The 16,594-nt window shown below is 41.9% G+C and overlaps 1 long non-coding RNA gene across 1 annotated transcript; it reads right to left on the bottom strand.

Moving 5' to 3' along the window:
- Positions 1-854: 854 nt before the first annotated feature.
- On the bottom strand, positions 855-9,822 carry LOC144577796 (uncharacterized). Its single transcript, XR_013522414.1, has 4 exons — positions 9,688-9,822; positions 8,647-8,845; positions 5,683-6,284; positions 855-3,721 (listed from the first exon to the last, which is right to left on the bottom strand). It is a non-coding gene; the product is annotated as an uncharacterized LOC144577796 (long non-coding RNA).
- Positions 9,823-16,594: the final 6,772 nt, after the last annotated feature.

Here is a 16,594-nt window from a genome sequence, read left to right as displayed (position 1 = left end):
TGACTTGCCCCTGCCACCCGTCCTGGCTCACCCCCTGCCACTCCTTTACCTGTCTACCACCCTATCGTTCAGCCTCTTTCTCTTCCTGTAATCGGCTGAGCAGGACGTCTCTTCACCACTTGTTCTTTTGCCTGAAACAGTCTATTGCCAGATTTGCTTATTTTTCTCTCATTTCTTACAGATCTACCTTCCAATATCATTGACTTAAAGCCCACGCTGTGTAAGAAGACTCTTCTGATCCCCAGTTCCCTAATGCCCCACAGGGCTTTGTTCTTCACACCTCTGGTCACTTCCTAAGCCTTACTAGCTCAAGGATTTGGGGTGAGTTACTAATCCCATCTGTGACTTCCTTTCCTCATCTCTACAAACGGGTAGATTATTTTGAGAATCAAATAAGTTAACATATGCAAAATACTCAGAAAACTGCTTGTCTCATAGAAGATGATATTACTTATTAATCATTGCATTTTTTTTGAGCTCTGGTGATCTCTGCTTCTCCATAAGGACGAGGAACATGCTGAATTCACCAAAGTGTTCTCAGCATCTAGTATCGTGCTTGGCATGTAGGAGGCACTGCATATACAAATGTAGAAAGATAAAAGAAAAGAACAGATATGATAAAGCATATTGCCAAGCAGAAACTGAAATGTGGTCATCAGGAGCTGTCTATGTAATCCTGTGGCAGATTAAACACAGCCTCTAAACCAAAGACGGCTGTGGCTCTGACTATCCATGTGGATCTGGCAGCCTCGTCTGATGTTTCCTCCTTTTACTTTTATCTGTATCTTTTTAAACAAATCTTGTCTATTGAGGAAAAGCACATTGACACAGAAAGGAACAAACAGAAAATTCTCATTAGCGCAAGACAGATTTAATCTTCCTGCAACTCTTATTTTCCTATTAAATGCCTGTCAATACAGTCTATAAAATGCAATCATCAGTCCCAAATAATACAAAATAATACAATTCCTCATGTTCCCAGACACTGGGCATTCTGCAGAGCGGAGAGAGAATAAACTCCAGTTTTGCCAGACCCTAGGGAAGGCGATCCACTACCATTTTTAACTTGTTCTTAGGCCAAATGAGATCCCAACAACTTACTTAAAAATATGTTATTCCCGGCCGGGTGCGGTGGCGCGTGCCTGTAATCCCAGCACTTTGGGAGGCCGAGGCAGGTGGATCACGAGGTCAAGAGATCGAGACCATCCTGGTCTCTACTAAAGATACAAAAAAATTAGCTGGGCATGGTGGTGCATGCCTGTAATCCCAGCTACTCGGGAGGCTGAGGCAGGAGAATTGCCTGAACCCAGGAGGCGGAGGTTGTGGTGAGCCGAGATCGCGCCATTGCACTCCAGCCTGGGTAACAAGAGCGAAACTCCATCTCAAAAAAAAAAAATATATATATATATATCTATATATATATATATATGTTATTCCCAAATAAGCATATATGTGGTTCATCTAAGCTTAGAGGAGCAGAAAGAATAAGAAAACCTCCAAGGTTGATCTCAACCCATATGTGTGTCCATCCCAATGTCTGTTTCAGGAACCCTGTGTTCAGGTGAAGTTGGAAACCTCTAGAATCTAGCTGAACTGCAGGCTGTGTGGGTTCCCTTGGTCTCTAGACATAGAAGCCGTAGGCCAGGTACCTCCAGTTCGAGTGCTTGCAAGAACCTGGCAAAGAATATAAGTGAGCGGAACATTCTGCTTGTTCTAAAGGAACACTTTTTTTTGGCATGCAGAACATTCGGGCATACTCCTTACTTTCACGAAGAAGTATAAGTTCTACTTTTCTGAAAACAATTGGCCCTCTCAGTCTAGCTTTCTTCATCTACTTTGGGTAAGAGACATGGGGAAGAAAAACCCACTTTCTTTTGAAATCTCTTTCAAGTAAAAGAAGAAACTGAAAAAAAAAGTAGACACACAGACCAATGGAACAGATTAGCCCCCCAAAAAGGCCAAATACTTACAATGAACTGACCTATGACAAGGCATACAAAAACGTAAATTGGGGAAAGAACTCCCTATTCAATAGATGCTGCCAGGAGAATTGGATAGTCACATGGAGAAGAGTAAAACTAGGGCCATATCTCTTACCATATGTAAAAATCAACTCGAGATGGATTAAAGACTTACATCTAAGACCTGAAACCATAAAAATTCTAGAATAAAACCTAGGAAGAAACTCTTCTGGATATTGGCCTAGGCAATGAATTTGTAACTAAGAACCGAAAAGCAAATGCAACAAAATAAACAATAAATAAATGTGACCTAAACTATAAAGCTTCTGCACAGCAAATAAATTATCACCAGAGTAAACAAACAACCTATAGAATGGGAGAAAATATTTGCAAATTATGTATTAAACAAAGGGTTAATATCCAGAATCTACGACGAACCCAAAAATAAAAGCGAGAAAAAACATAAATAATCTCACAAAAAAGTGGGCCAATGACATGAATACACAATTCTCAAAAGAGGATGTACAAATGGCCAATGAACATGAACATCACTAATCATCAGGGAGATGCAAATTAAAACCACAGTGAGATACCACCTTACCCCAGCCAAATTGGCCATTATTAAGCAGTCAGGAAACACTAGATGTTGGAATGGGTGTGAAAAATCAGAATAAAAAGAGAAAAGGAAACAGCTTTTAAATAATAGATGATACAATAGTAACAGTATAGGCTCATTAAGCACATACTGTGTCTTAGACCCTATTCTAAGGATTTTATTGATATAGTCACAACTTGTGAAATAGATATTGTCACATCCTTTTTACCAACAAGCAAACTGAGGCACAGTATGAAAATGAAAAACTCAGAGAAAGAATAATTGATTGATTATCGCTTTGCTTCCTTTGCCTAACCTCTGAGAAGCTTTGCTCACAGACTCCAAGTCCTCATGGGAGGATGAATTGCTGATCATGGAGCCAAGTGAAATGAGAGTTGGGGACTGCATTCCACCCTTTTCACTCTCAAGGTTCTCAAGATCACATTGACCTCTTCACATCCTCATCTTTAGTCTTCACCCTGACGTTGCTCTTTCCACTCTCCATCTGGGCGTAAGGCAAAGTTTCTATTTAACACCCCTTTCTAATGGGCCATGAATGCCAACCTTTTTGTATCTGTGCAGTCTTCTCTTTTGCCTCCAATACTTACAATGTTTATTTCACAGAGGTCTTATCATTACCATCTTGCTTATTAGAAATCAATGTAATGTCATCCAAGCAAAATGTCATGAACTTGTCCCTTGAATTAACTGTGACTCTAGAGCTCCAAAGATTGAGGAGTTTTGCTGCTGAAAGCATTTTCCCTTAACAGATCCATAAAGTGGACGGCGATAACCATTGCTGGTTATTGCCACCTGAAAACGGTCAGTTTTCAGGTTGCTGGATGTGGCGTCAGGTTGCCAAACGATGACTGATATATCCAAGCTCTTCTGCCATGAGAGAGGAAGCATGTCTCGGAAGGACTGAGTCATTATTGTAAGTGCATCACACCAAAAAAGAGCCTCTTGGGGAAAGTCTGGAGAGGGCTCGGCTTCTGAGGTTGCCAGTGAGCAGCAGAGATTGAGTCCCCGTGTTGTACAAAATTCATCCACCAAACGTTTGCATTCCTTCTCTATGGGAGGCGCTGTAAGCCATGCAGATATAGCTGGGGGCAAAGCAAATGAAAACCCCGACTTCATGAGCTTGCATGAAGGTCAAACTTAAGAGCTATATTCGGGAAGACGGAGAACGTAATGAAAAGTTAATAAAGTAGCATATTTTCCATGATATGAACACAAATATTGAAAAATTAAGCCAGATGGGGGATGGAAATTTGGCGGGGGACATGGAGCGTCTGCAAGCTAACTCGAAAACTCTCCCCTGACAAGGTGCCTTTTGTGGACTGAATATTTGTGTCCACCCCAAATTAATATGTTGAAACTGAATCCCTGATGCGATGTTGGCCTTTGTATTGGAGACAAGTAACAGGAATTGGTGGAATGTGTAAACAGAAGAAAGAGAACAAGAATAAAATTTTATGATTACCCCAACGAGGCCCATAGGAAGAATCGACCTCTGTGCCCCACCCCCAGGCTTCTTCCATGCACCCCCATTTCCTCCAGCCCATGGAGGATGACACCCCATTCCATGTGCAGAGGAGATGGGGTTTCAGGGAAGAAGTGTGGAGGTTGGGGCACAGAATCTGCTTGTGTATCACAGGAAGCCGTGGATGGAACCTGTTTAGAGATTTAGCTCTCATTGTTTTTTCATTCATTAATTCACTACTGTGCCTCTGACCATGACTGGGGCATCGGCCATGGAGTGTCTTATTTTGTAATCAGTAGAGTCAAGCCCATTCATCTACCGGTTGATATTTAATATTTGAAGTGCATGCAATTATCATGCTAGGAAAAAAAAAGAAAATGTGTGCGTAATTGTATTTTTGTATTTAGAAATTGTTACTTTGTTTTAGCTCCACTACTTAAGCTGAAAATTATTAAATTCCTCACTGTCGTATCAACTCTTAATTATAACAAATACAAGAACATTCCCAAGGAAGACATACCCTGAACTCATCAATAAATAGTAAAAAGCAGTTATGGGAATCACTTCTATTTTACTAGGGAAACGTACAATACTGCTATTTAAAAAACAAAACAAAACAAAAAACCTTACAGTTAAATTTTCCAAGCTGCCTGGAAATTACTCTCAGAATTCAACTATGGGGAAAGGTAAATAAGAAAAGGAAGAAATACGTTAGACAATGAAAGAAGAAAAAATGGGATTTCAACCAACAGCATTGACTTTACATTTTGGAGGAAATATGAGTAATTTAAAAGTACTTTTTGTTTCAGTGATAAACCGCCACATTAAAGCAGCTACATAAAGAGACAGAAGATATTACTCTCAAGACACATCTTCACTACACACTGATCTTGAAGCCTATAAGAATATCTGATCATCCACAAGCAAGCTACCATCTTGGAAGTTACTGGATATCGTTTTTCTTTCTACAGAGAGATCTCATCTTAGGAAACAAAAATAAATAAATTAAAAATGAAGGCAGGGCATCGTGACTCACTCCTGTAATCTCAGTACTTTGGGAGACCAAGGCGGGTGGATCATGAGGTCAGGAGATTGAGACCATCCTGGCCAACATGGTGAAACCCTGTCTCTACTAAAATACAAAAAATTAGCTGGGCTGGTGGCACGCGCCTGTAGTCCCAGCTACTCCGAGGCTAAGGCAGGAGAACCGCTTCAACCCGGGAGGCTGAGGTTGCAGTGAGCCAAGATTGTGTCACTGCACTCCAGCCTGGGTGACAGAGAGAGACTCTGCCTCACAACAACAACAACAACACAAAAAGAAAGAAAGAAAGAGAGAGAGAGAGAGAGAGAGAGAGAGAGAGAGAGAGAGAGAAAGACAGAAAGAAAGAAAGAAAGAAAGAAAGAAAGAAAGAAAGAAAGAAAGAAAGAAAGAAAGAAAGAAGGAAAGAAAGAAAGAGAAAAGAAAGAAAGAAAAGAAACCTCACAGGTAACATAAAATCTGGGCTGTTTGCATTAAAGTTATTCAAAGGCAATATTTTTTGCTGTGTTGGTTTTTGGTTTTTTGTTTGTTTTAGCAGCTTTAAGCAACAAGCATGCATTTTCTCACAATTTTCTGGGTCAGTCATCAGGTGCAGGTGACTTACTTGTGTGCGTCGGGCTGTAGAGCCCTCATGAGGTTGCAGTCAGGCTGGTGCGGCTGGGGATCCAGGTTTATCTGAAAGCTCTACTCAGGGAGATCCAGTTCCAAATGCACTCAGTAGCTTCAGAGCGTTCCATTTCTCATGGGCTGTCGGACCAAGGACCTAAGTTCCTCATTGACTGGCCTGGAGGCGTCCCTGGGTTTTGAGTCCCTGAACCACTCTGCAGGGCAGCTCACAACATGGCAGCTGGCTTCTCTCAGAATGAGCCAGGGAGAGAAAGGGCGAGTGAGAGAGGGGGCACACAACGTGGAGCCACAGTCTGTTCTTTGACACATGAAGAAGTCTCAGTTGCCTTTTCAAAAGGAATGAATTCATCTAGCAGAGACAGCCTTGAACCCATATCACTGTTATGCTCGGGAACTAACGATGATCACTCTTAACCGTCCATGCTCACTTTATTCTATAAAATGTCAGACTCACATCACAGGAGGGATGGGAGCTATTAATAGTGGCAGTTGCTGTCACAGTTCAAGACTTTTAGTCCTTGTTGTCTGATGACTCATTAGGCAATTTCATTTCCAGTTCTCTTTCAATGCCTCATGCGACTATAAGAAAAAAAAATCTCATTTTAATGCTAGTATATTCAAAAAACCTCTTATACTAGAAAATCTTTTTAACGAAGAGGCCTTGGTTCAGGAAATTTGGTAGGCAACCAAATATGAGTAGGATTTAATTTTTTTTAAGAGAATTTAATAATTTGGGGGACGGTTTGCTTTTTTAAGTGATTCTGATTTTCCATTTCTGGTAGCAATAGAAAATTTCCTTTTAAATGTATTTATTGAAAAGCAGTCAAAAGCATATATTCTTAAGACTGCTCTTTGCATTGAATATTTATGATATGCTGTATAGTTAGATATCTTTTCATCTCATCATTGTGTATTATTCCTTCACGTAAATATATTACATTTTATTCATTCCATTGTTCATACCATTTTTTTTCTATTTTTTACACGTAGAGCTGTGGACATTCTGGATCATAAATTGCATGCACTTCAAGGTGGCATGTGGATCTTAAAGTTGCTGGGTCATAGGATATGCATACGTGCAAGCATTGACAGATATGTCCAAAGAGTTTATTAAAGTGATTACCAACTCTAGGGCATGTGTGCAGCAGCTTAAGGACACTTTGGTTGCCAGCATTTGTCTTTTTCATGTTAGTCATTGTGGTGAGTATATAGAGACACTGTACTGAATTTCCTTGGTGAGGGTTGAAATTTCCTCATTCTTCTATTTGATCGAGAGCAAAGAATCAGGGCCACCGTTACTCTTGGGGGAATTAGTGACTGGGAGGGGTGCATGGTAGTATCTTGTTTCTTGTTCTGAGTATGTGGAATTTGTCAAATGTAAGCTGTGCAACTTGTCAATTTTCTTCTACTTCAAAAACATCTAAAAATTGAAATGGGAATTATTGTTAAGAAAAAATGTTAAGTCCGTTTAAGGAATAAAACATTAAAAACAGGACAGGAAGCTCACAATTATGAATAAACTCTTGAGTGGCATGATAAAAAGCTATGGTGGGAATACCCAAATCACTGGCATTTGGGGAAAAACTATGTGGGGAGGTGGTGATGACATACATCCCTCATGAGTTCCTGAGCTCATGCTCAGTCAAGTGATGACACTAAGTCCCACGTGTTTGTGGACCATCTCACGCTGCAACTTGATGGTATCCAGAGATGGGGCCTTTGGGAGAGAAGTAGGTTTGGATGAGGTCAAGAGGCTGGGGCCATGATGAGCAGATTAGTGCCCTTATAAGAAGCAACAGCAGAGAGTTTGCTCTCTATCTCTCTTCACCATGTATGAATATAGTGAGAAGGTGGCCATCTGCAAGGCAAGAAAGAGCCCTCCTCAGGAACAGAATCAGCTAGCACTTTTATCTTGGACATCCCAGATCCAGAACAATGAGAAATAAATTTGTTTTTTATGTCACCCGGTCTACAGCACATTGTGATATCATCCCAAACTCACAGATACATTGGATATACTTATGTCAGGCGAACAGACTCACAGAAGGTAGGTATATGGGGGAAATTTTATTTGGGGAACTGGTGACAGAGAGTTGAAATTCAGGAACGATGATACAACACAGACATTAATAACCACTGGAAGCCCTAGCCCTGTAGGGACAACGGGAAAAGGTGGTGCTAGCCGAGCCCGGGAGTTGAAGCCAGTGGGAAGGACTTAGAGCTCGGAAGGAGGGAACATCCCCAGAACTGGAATCCAACTGGAAAGTGTCCAGGTAGGAGTAGGACCATAGAGGGAAGAATTGTCTAATGGGAGGTGGAAACCGAGAGCATAGAGCCAGTGCCAGCCGTACTATCGAGAGTAGCGAATGGGCTCAGCAATCCCCTGAATTCTCTCTCCTTCTTCCTACCAGTCGTCCACTTTAGGCCAAACTTTCCCCATATCAGTGAGCAGAAGGGACTGAGAAATTTAGCCTGCAGGAGTTAAAGCCTATGACACAGAAAAATCAGTAAAAGGCAGGTAGTAAATCTGAAAAGAGTGTGTCATCACAACTAAGTGTGTGTGTCGTCCCTATACCATTTTTATAGAGATAAAAGCCAATATTTGCAGTATCTTTACATTCCTTCATCTACTCTTGTTTATGCCCCAAATGTCCCAGAATGAGTATCATGTATATGCTCTGCTACGTGAAAAGGAATGTATGGCTTCCATCCCCCTCTTCCTAACTGCATTAGACACCTCTTGGGTTTCTCAGATGATTAGCTTCAGTGCAGAACAAATATGAGCAGAGAGCTGACTCTGGGACATCTTAGCTGAATCACATCCTCTCGGGTGGGAAGGCAGAGCTGGGATCCAGGGCACATATGGAGACCTCATATGAGCATCTCCTAAACCCTCACCAGCCATGTCCATGTTCTCAGGTGAACCCCGGTGTTGACTCACCAACTTGCACCAAATGAATGTTCTTCTTCCATTGTGGACTTGAATCTTAAGGACTGAAAAATCAGATGCTTAATATTAAAAACAGCCTATTATTCTTCCACCTCTCTCCCTATAAGGAGGGGTCAGTCATAAGGAACCTTCAGTTTCACAGCTTCCACATGTAGTAATTTGGTGCATGGATGCAGAAGACAATATTAGCCTTTAATGAGACCAGAAAGACAGAAGAGAGGAAGTTAGAGTCTTACTTTTATATTTTTACATTATAAGATCATAAGAACATCTATTATATTCCCTAGAAAAATACGTATAATTATGCATAATTCCAGTTTTCTGTATTCTTGACTGGACCTGATATTTTTTAGCAGCAGCTCTTGAATAAACGGCAAACCTTACTAGCTGAGAAACTCAAACTGCAGCTGCTCACAGGCACACTAAAGGGCCTGAGAAGTGTCTGGTATGTGAAGTAAAATGAGTATGGCCACATCAAATGGTGGAAAAGAAGCCAGCTCCACAGGGTGTGTGGCTGGGGTTAAGTTGAACTCTCACCGGTTTTTCTTTCATTTACATATTCCAATTTCCACCCTTTGTGACTTCTAGAAACAGAGTATGTTATCTGAGTCAATGATCTATGTGCACTTTCTCTTCATCTCTCTCCTGAGCCAATTCTGATTTAATTTCCACCCATGACGATGTGCAGCCATGTCCGTAAGCCAGTTGGGCCCATCACATTTGAATGAATGTGATTAGACAGATGTGAAATGGCTCAATCCCAGATGCTTCCTCTAAGTGCTATTGTGGATGTGGAGAGAAGCATTATCGGTTGTACTTTTAATATTCAGCAAATTGTCTCAAAATGGCCCCTAGGCACACATTTGGTTCAGTAGCTGGCTGGCATTCCAGTCTCACAGTAAGTGAAATTCCAACTTCAGTAATAAATTAACGTGGGAACTTCGGACACATCTCCCAGTATCTGCGAGGTATCTAACCATCTCAATGTACCAATATCCGCACACAAGTCCAGAACAGTTACAGTGTACAAACCTAGAAATTTGGGACATCTGGTTTACCAGTTGCTCCCCCTCTAGCTCAGCTTTCGAAGATGCTCCTGTTTAGAATTAACAGACATGATTATTTCACGCAGATGGAAGGTCTTGCTGTTGGAGTTAAACACATTTGACTCAATCAATAGAGTTATTGTTCTGGGACCAAAACGTCTCTGACTCATAACCTTGCTTTTGCTCTTCATATCAAATGAGTGTGATATTAATTTCTAGCCCTGCAGTGGCAGAATCCTCCCAGCAATATAAGAAGATGGAAGAAATAAGAACGTCGGTTGAGAACTCCCCTGACATACCTTTTCATTTTACCGATCACACCACAGTAGCAGAATAAATATTACAGGCTTCAGTAAAGTTCTATAACTAATGCCATAAATGACAAGAATCTCCAGCCCTCAGTCATTCTCATTTAGGATGTGTTTCTTCTCTAACATGTTTCCCTTCAAATGTTTTGTGTTGTGAATTCACGACAGCAAAAACCTTTAAGAATCTGAAATTCATTGGAGCTGTCCTGCATTTGCAGCCCAGAAATTGCTGGCTCTAGCAGTCTCTGCTCTCTCAGTTTAATCTGAACATAAATACAGGTATTTGCTAAAGGAAAGCTGTAACAGTGTCAGAACAAACTTGGAGAACGTGCCTGAAAATAGTATTCATTTTCCTTTTCTTTCAGCATTCTTTTTCGTTAGCACAAGTCAGAGGAGGGTACCAGTAGAGTTTCTACCTTTCTTCTTTCCATGAAGTGGAAAGCCACCACCACCTACTGAATTTTTTTCTAAAAGCGAAACCCAAACAGAAAAGGTGCTTGTTCTTTGTAAATAATCAAAACTCAGCAAATGGATTGTTTCGACATGGTTGCTTTGCCGGAGCGATCTCCGTGGTTGGCAGTGAAAACCGACTCCTGAAACAAAAAGAAAAATTCAAATGTGATAACCAGTCCTCAGATTTTATCACCTTTAACTCATAAGGACTGAGGGAGAGCTAATTATCTTGCACTTCTTGTCACCTTGGTGAGGCATTTCAGGTTCTGGGAAGAAATTGAGCCCACTGAAGCCTGCTTTCTGAGAAAGAAAGAAAAGACCATAAACGGAGCTACCAAGAAATAAAGACATGTGGTAGTTGCCTCTCCCTTCCCTGCCTTCTCTTCCCCTCTCTTCCCCTCCCTATCTCTTCCCTATCTTTTTCTCTTTTCTTGTCTTTTCAAACTTTACATTCGATTCCACCTCTTTACAAGCTCCCATTAGCTTAAGGTCAGATAGAAGTTTGCATGCAAACATGGTAAAATAGGCTTCTGTACAGCAAACAACTACCAAGAAGTCATGCTTTGTATTTTCACAGACGTAAAAGCCACCATCGACATTTGCAATGAGAGCAGTGAGACATAACAGCAACAACTGCTACAATAAACCAAATAATGGCAAAGATTGTGACTGGTTTGTACATTGCTATATCCCATTCATTACAAGACAGTGACTGGTATAGACCATGGGATTGTTAAGCAATTTTTGAATGGATGAATGAATTAAATGTAATTTTGAACATTTTCCCCCCTCTTCCCTTGGTACATATATATCGGTGCTGCATTTCCTCTTGACACCTCAGTCCCACCATCTTCTTCTAAGGCTGGGAGGTACATTTTCCTGATCTATTTGCCTCTAAGAGTACTGGTTAGAGCTTGGCTTAAGGGGAACTCACGAGTGATTTGGTAGGCAGAAAGAAGCCGAAATCATCGACCCCTGGACCCCATTCTGCCAAGAGGAGTGTTGGCTTCACTGTCCTCTCCAGGAGCCTCCACTTGTATTCTGGCAGCTTATGGAGCTTCTTCCTGAGGTCCTGCTTCTTCAGTGCTGCAGAGAGAGATCTGAAAATCAGCACCTTTGTCTGGAATGCTCCACTGTAGCCTTCAAAACCTCTTTCCCACAACTCAACCCATATTTGTGTAAGCTCTAATTCCGATATTCCTGTAAAACTTGTATTGACTCTCTTTCCCTGACCAAATCCAAATTAATGCTTAAAGATTGTGTGTGTGTGTGTGTGTGTGTGTGTGTGTGTGTGTGTGTGTTTGCTGCATAGTTTTTATTTTACCAGAGTCACTTCCGTAAGAATTCGAATCCATAAAATGCTTCCCTGGCTTCTGCTCCCTGGAATTAAATCTTGAGCAGTTTCTAGAAGATAATTGGAATTTGTATTGATTAAGGAGAAGAAAAGCATGCTGGTTGTATACGCCACAGGATAATCATTGGTGATAACCATGAATAATCGTTAGTGTATTGCTCTAAATGTATTTGCTCTAAATGTGTTTAACTACTCAGCAAACATGTCCATGTTCTTTAGGGGTAGGAACACAAGGATTCTTGGTGTTTATTTATTACGATACCTGGAGGTGGCCAGGCAAAGTGCGTCAGACCTGTAATCCCAGCACTTTGGGAAGCTGAAGTGGGCGGATCATCTGAGGTAAGGAGTTCAAGACCAGCAAGGGCAACATGGTGAAATTCCACCTCTACTAAAAATACAAAAATTATCTGGGCATGGTGGCACACACCTGTAGTCCCAGCTACTCAGGAAGCTAAAGTGGGAGGATCACCTGAGCCGGGGAGGCAGAGGTTGCATTGAGCTAAGATGCCACTGCACTACAGCCTGGGGGACAGAGTAAGATCTTGTCTCAAATAAAATAAAATAAAATAAATATCTGAAGGTGAACTTCGCATTGGTCCAGAAACTCAAATATGGCACCAGGGTTCCAGGCTCTTTCAGTTCTCCTGTCCTCTAACCTCTGCATAGTGGTTTATTTAGAAGGTATGTACCTCATGGTAATATGATGGCTGCCACAGCACCAGACATCAGCTCTTCACATTGTGGCTCTAAAGGTGGTGAAAGGAGAGGCTTTGTTCATTGTATTTGATTTTATCATGGAAAAAAACAATCTTCCAAGAATTTCCAGAGGGTCTCTCTTTGTCTCTCTGTGGCTAGAACTGGGACTCATGCCCCATCCCTAGACCAAGCATTGGCCCAGGAGAATAAAATCACATCCGTTTTTTTAAATTAATGTTTAAAAAGGTAGACTGAGGGGAGCTAAAAACTAGACCAAGGGGAGCTAAAAACTAATGTTTTTAGCTCCCCTCGGTCTAGGGCTGCCCCTCTGCCCGTGCATCTGGTAATATCAGAAACTAAGTGACAGATGTGTATTTCTGAAGCTTCACATGGCAAGCCAGATGGTTTTCTGTGTGATGTAACTGAAACTTAACTAACATGTAAGAGCACAGTAACGATTGGTTCCTTGCAGATGCACAGTGGGCTTTTCTGATTACCTTGAGTAAGAAGTCTCAGTCTGTGGTTGCTTCTGTGTCTGTAACATCAATCTGACACTTACCTAACCTTCCTTTTTACCAAAGGGAAGCAGGACTCAGCCTCAAACCCATAAGCAGACAAGAGAATTTAAGCAAAATGTTTTGCCTGTGGTACATTTATTCTATAATTGTCTTGTACTCACAGCAAGTGATCACGGTTTTCCATTTGTAGTGCAGCTGCCATTCCCTTTTAAAATACATGTATCAGAGTTAAACAGGCATGTTTAAAGGTAATTTTAAGTAAATAACACAAACATCATTATATGTTATACTGTGGTAAATATTGTATTAGGGCAAATATGGCAAAAGTCATGAGCATTGCATAAAATGCTTAAAATTAGTCAATTTTATCTTTAGGAAGAGTGAGAAAGAAAGTGTGGGAACAACAGGAGCTTCCAGAATTCCCTAGAGCCTACATAAGAAACCTGAACACTGCATCTAGGTTAATTTCTCAGGAAAAATAATGCATGGAAGTCTAAGCTCTTTGCATGGAATTTCTTCTCTGCGACATCACCCTGTAAGGCTGAAGAAAATCCGTAAGAAAATCCCCAGTAGTAATAAATGTGCTTGTTAAAAGATATGAATTATTTCATCATTCTTTAGATGCCATGTTGGCGTTCCTCACTGACATTCTAACTGGGGGTTGTTGCCACAATTACTTTTGTTTCTGAAAATAAGCTGAGATATTCAAGGTCATGATTAGCAAGGTACTGATTCCTTGACTTTAAATGTGGTACTGAAATGACAGAGGAATCCACAATCGTGTGTGTGTGCACGCGTGTGTGTTAGGAACTAACTCCATTGTACTAGTTTATGCTAGGTAGCAGCAATACCCTCTAAAACTCTCTGTTTGGGCCTAAATAGTTCACATGTGCTGGGTATTATCAAAAACGTCTATCTGTTCACTGTATTATAACTGTGTTTGCCAAAATGTGGATCTTCCCCATGGGGGTATGTTCAGTGTGATTTTAGGTGGTCCCAGACATAACGTTAGAACACGGAATCACAGACTAATACAGTTCGGCTCTGTTCCCCACCCAAATCTCATCATAAATTGTACTCCCATGGTTCCTACATGTTGTGGGAGGGACCTGATGGGAGATAATTTGAATCATAGGGAGCAGTTTTCCCCATACTCTTCTCGTGGTAGTGAATAAGTCTCACAAGATCTGATGGGTTTATCGGGGGATTCCACTTTTGCATCTTCCGCTGTATAAGACGGCCGGGCGTGGTGGCTCACGCCTGTAATCCCAGCACGTTGGGAGGCCGAGGCGGGTAGATCACGAGGTCAGGAGATCGAGACCATCCTGGTCAACATGGTGAAACCCCATCTCTACTAAGAATACAAAAAATTAGCTGGGCATGGTGGCATGTGCCTGTAGTCCCAGCTACTCGGGAGGCTGAGGCAGGAGAATTGCCTGAACCCAGGAGGCGGAGGTTGCGGTGAGCCGAGATCTTGCCATTGCACTCCAGCCTGGGTAACAAGAGCGAAACTCCATCTCAAAAAAGAAAAACACCAACAAAAAAGTGCCTTTCACCTTCTGATTCTAAGGCCTCCCCAGTCATATGGAACTCTAAGTCCAATTAAACCTCTTTTCCTTCCCAGTCTCCGGTAGTGTTTATCAGGATTGTGAAAACGGACTAATACACAGAGTGGAACATTTTATTTCATCTTTAGTTATTTTTCAATCCTTTCCATGAAAAGGAAAACAATTTCATGTAAGGACAGCAAGCTTTAACATTTCTAACATTTGCTATGTGTTTTCAACCCAGAGAGACCTGGCCTCAGGCCCAAAACCACAGGCAGGATTCAGATTCTAACGCAAAACACGTGCGTGTGTGTGTATGTGTCACTACAATTAGCAGTAGCATTTTGTGTCACTACAATTAGCAGAATCCTCACCAATAACACTGTTAACACCACATGTTTGATTCCTCACATGAGGGGCAGCCCACTGCAGGCAGCGCCAGGGTTTTTCAGCAGCTGGAAGATGCCAAGCTTATCTGACTCTGTGTCTGCAGTTCTGCTGGCCTTTTATCCAAGTGGCTATAAAATAGGTGAGTTCAAACATCAAACTCTGAAATATTGGCCTCCCAAACATGAAGCAAGGTGGGTAGGGCCACCCCTCCCTCACCAGAGGAAAGGGTTTTTCCTGGGAAGACTGGCTTTATCTGGACGCTCCTTCCGATGCTCTGACCTCACTTCTGTCTAAGGGTTCAGGACTGCAGCTTGTGCCCAAGCAGGATCCCGTCATGGGCAAAGAAGGAGTGGGGGTCCCTGTGTCTCAGACCAACTCTGACCCATGCCCCCGGGTGATCAGAGCAGCAGTTTAGGCCCATTGCAGCAGGACCCCTGGGCTGACAGAGACAAGGGAGACCCTTGGTGTTCATCCACCCAGGTAGTATCTCTGGCCGCCATTAGAAGCAAACTGAATCCATCCTAGAGAGCAGAGAAACACTTCTGTCTGGAAGCTTCCTCAGTGCCACACTATGAATCTGATACTGTCTTTAATATGAAAAGTGCAGCAGGCATTTTCCAAGACAAAACGTGACTCGCTCCTGCATCAGCACAGGACGGCACACAAATCTTAACTGAAGGGTAGACAACTTCTTGTTATCCTTTTATGTAACGTAAGATTTCATGCTAACAAGGGAGAACGAGTTCTTTTGAGAGAGCAGACAAGTGTCCAGTAAGTTGGAATGTGACCAAGCACCAGTGGCTGCTGCAGAGTCCCTCTTTATGGGTCTCACGCATTTTTACGAAGAAAATGCCAAAGAGGGCTCATAAGTTCAGCTAAATCTCCTCAGTGCTCATTGATTAAGTAACATAGAAGACTATGTTTACTAAGGTTTGAATTATCAAATTTTGTAAAAAATGATTTGTACGGTCAAATATAGTCTTGGTAATTCAAACAAGATTGACCAACATTGAAAAACAACCTTTTTAATAATTAGGTAAGAATGAATCTCCATCAGCTTTTCGGGGCCATACTAATGGGGACCTGCTCGTATGTTCTTTGCATGTTGCTTTTCCTGTAAGAGGTTATAACACTCACGCTTCTTGCTCTTGAGTATGCTGTTATTTCAGACTTGCTTACCAAGTGTTTAGTTAACGAGCTTATAACTTGACCCTCTTAATTAACAGGGATTTAATATCTGGGGCACCTGACACTACAGGCTGATGGCATGCTGGGCAACAAACAAATTGGTGATTTTAAGAGAAAGGAAGCCGGCTCATAGGCTGCCATTCCTGAACACTGACTGTGCCTGCCCTTGCACTGAGATCATTCCTATATTTTCCCATTTGCCATCAGAACCACCATGAGGTGGGTAGCCATAACCCCACCATAGACGGGGTCCCTGTACATAGAAGGCATCGCACTGGACACTGGACTCAACATCGCCATGGTCCCTCATCCTCCAGCCTCCCTCTTCCCAGACCCACTGCTCCCCCCTTTTCCACCCTAAAAGAAGAGTCAGGTCCCTGAGATCCTCACCCAGCATCAGACAATGCCCACCAGAGGCTGAAGCCAGTGTTGGCTCCTG

This window comes from Callithrix jacchus, chromosome 9 (assembly GCF_049354715.1).
Source record: "Callithrix jacchus isolate 240 chromosome 9, calJac240_pri, whole genome shotgun sequence".
NCBI lineage: Eukaryota > Metazoa > Chordata > Mammalia > Primates > Cebidae > Callithrix > Callithrix jacchus.
The sequence above is the reverse complement of the archived record's forward strand: the minus strand, read 5'-3'. Positions and strand labels throughout refer to the sequence as shown.